Source organism: Protobothrops mucrosquamatus, unplaced genomic scaffold, assembly GCF_001527695.2.
Source record: "Protobothrops mucrosquamatus isolate PMUCROS unplaced genomic scaffold, P.Mucros_1.0 scaffold4649, whole genome shotgun sequence".
In the NCBI taxonomy this organism is placed as follows: domain Eukaryota; kingdom Metazoa; phylum Chordata; class Lepidosauria; order Squamata; family Viperidae; genus Protobothrops; species Protobothrops mucrosquamatus.
Genome location: NW_015390548.1, coordinates 21,061 through 23,941, shown reverse-complemented (window position 1 = coordinate 23,941; position 2,881 = coordinate 21,061). Strand labels below are relative to the sequence as shown.

General features: G+C 47.0%; 1 protein-coding gene across 1 annotated transcript in view; it reads left to right on the top strand.

Moving 5' to 3' along the window:
* The window catches only part of LOC107299183 (cytochrome P450 2J5-like), a 35,453-nt gene that overhangs the window by 18,450 nt on the left and 14,122 nt on the right, over positions 1-2,881 (top strand). The window lies entirely within an intron of this gene.

Here is a 2,881-nt window from a genome sequence, read left to right as displayed (position 1 = left end):
GGATCTTCTTGCTTTCCGTCGCGCCCTCAAGACATGGCTCTTCCAGCAAGCGGACCTGACCTAGGGAGGATTTTATTTGGGGTTTATCTTTTAACAATTTGACAGAGACACAACTTTAAAATTTGATTTAATTCGGTTTTATCGGGGGGGAATGTATTTATGTTTTGTTTTAAATATGTTGTGCGCCGCCCTGAGTCCCTTTGGGAGAAGGGCGGCATATAAATTAAATTTATTATTATTATTATTATTATTATTATTATGTAGAAATTATTTTGCTGCAGCTACCAAAAAAGTCAAAGCAGTCCTAGGCTGCATTAACAGAGGGATAGAATCAAGATCAGATGAAGGGTTAGTACTGATTTATAAGGCCTTGATAATAGCACACTTGGAAGATTGCATCCACTTTTGGTTGCCACGAGATAAAAAAGATCTTGAGACTCTGGAAATAGTGCATAGAAGAGCAACAAAGATGATTAGGGGGCAGTAGACTAAAACATATGAAGAACAGCTGCAGGAATTGGGTATATGGAAGGACCTACCCCAGCTGGTTCTCTCAGGAATGCACGACTGGTATATCTAGTCCAGGGGTAGGCAACCCAAAACACTCAAAGAGCCACTTGGACACGTTTCCCACCGAAAACAAAACTCTGGGAGCCGCAAAACCCTTTTGATATCTAAAATGAAGATAAGACTGCATATATCCTTTTTTACCTTTATGATATATGTGTGTGTGTGTGGGTGTGGGTGTGTATATATATAAAATAAAGGTAAAAAGGATATATGCAGTGTTATCTTCATTTTAGATGTCAAAAGGGTCTCTCTCTCTCTCTGTCTCTCTTTCCTCTCTCTCTCTTTCCTTTCTTTCCGCTCTCTTTCTTTCTCTTTCCTCTTTCTGTTCTCTTTCTCTTTCCTCTTTCTCTTTCCTCTAACTTTCTCTCTCTCTTTCCTCTCTCTTTCTCTGTCTCTCTCTCTTTCCTCTTTCCTCTTTCTCTTTCCTTTCTTTCTCTTTCCTCTCTTTCTCTTCTCTTTCCTTTCTCTCTTTCCTCAATCTTTTTTCTTTCCTCATTTTCTCTCTTTCCTCTCCCCCTCTTTCTTTCTCTCTTTCCTCTCTTTATCTCTCTTTCCTCTCCTTCTCTCCCTTTCCTCTCTTTTTCTCTTTCCTCTCCCCCTCTCTCTTTCTTCTCCCTCTTTCTCTCTTTCTCTTTCCTCTCTCTTCTCTTTCTCTTTCCTCTCTTTCTCTCTCTTTCCTCTCTTTCTCTTTCCTCTCTCTTCTTTCTCTTTCTCTCTTTCCTCTAACTTTCTCTCTCTCTTTCCTCTATCTTTCTCTGTCTCTTTCTCTTTCTCTTCCTTTCTCTTTCCTCTAACTTTCTCTCTCTTTCCTCTCTTTCTCTTTCTCTTCTCTTTCCTCTCTTTCTCTTTCCTCCTTCTCTTTCCCTCTTTCCTCTCTCTTTCTCTCTTTCTCTTCTCTTTCTTTCCTCTTTCTCTTTCCTCTCTCTCTTTCCCCTTTCTCTCTTTCTCTTTCCTCTCTCTCTCTCTCTCTTCTCTTTCCTCTTTCTCTTCTCTTTCTTTCCTCTTTCTCTCTCTCCCTCTCCCTCCATGTTAGGAGAGAGAGAGAGATAATGAAAGGCAGACAGCGCCGAACGGGCGGGGAGGGGGAGCAGGACAGGAGGCAGCGGCTCCAGTGGTGGCGGAAGCGGCATGGCAGCAGCCATTGCAGCATCGTCGGGAGTCCACGCTGCCCCCAGCTTGGCCACTGCGTCCTTAGCCAAATGGGCGGGGAGGGGGAGCAGGACGGGAGGCTTCGCGGCAGTGCTCCATGGACTCAGAGCCCCCTCCCTCGCTCCACCACTGACCCTCTGTCTCTGGCTCTGCTGCTGCTTGGCCAATGGTCACGCCAGCTGGGCATCGGAGGGGCTGCTCTCGGGGCCGCGGTTTGCGGGAGGGCTGGCCCGCTCAGCAGAGATTTGGGCAGGCCGCTCCCAGCGGGGATCTTGGGGCTTCCCGCATGGCTACCCAGCCACGTGCACCTCAGACGGGGCCAGCCCGGGAAAGGGACTTCCTGGCTGCCCTTCTCCCAGGGGATGTGGCACCCGGGCACAGGGCCAATCAGAAGCCCTGCGAGGGGCAAGTCCACATGAGAGAGAGAGAGAGAGTGGGGGGGCGGGAAGTGCAAGTTCTCTCTCTCTCTTTCCTTGTCTCTCTCTGAAAATGGTGGAGGAGACTCTGGAGCCGCAGGGGATGGCTCAAAGAGCCGCATGCGGCTCCGGAGCCGCGGGTTGCCGACCAGTGATCTAGTCTAATGAAAAGAAGAAGTAGTGGTGCCATGCTTGCAGTGTTACAATATCTAATGGGTTGCCACAAAGAGGAGGAGTCAACCTCCAAAGCCCCTTAAGACAACACAAGAAACAATGGATGGAAACTAACCAAGAAGAGAACCCAACCTAGAACTAAAGAGAAATTTCCTGACAGGGAGAACAACTAACCAGTGGAATGGCTTGCCTTCAGAGGTTGTGGGTGCTCCACCACTGGAGATATTATTTATTTATTTATTTATTTATTTACATGGATTTATATGCCGCCCTTCTCCCTATAGGACTCAGGGCGGCTTACAGCATATTAAAACACATAAAACATCGTCCCCCCATAAAAACCTATTAAAAACCAAATATTTTTTTCGCTGTATAATTAATTAAGATTTAAATTAAAATTATCCCTATTTAAAAATTCTCCCTAGGCCAGACCCGCTTGTTGAAAAAGCCATGTCTTGAGGGCGCGGCGAAAAGGTAGGAGGTCCGGAATCGTCCGGATCTCGGGGGGTAGTTCGTTCCAGAGGGTGGGGGCACCCACAGAGAAGGCCCTTCCCCTGGGGGTCGCCAGCCGA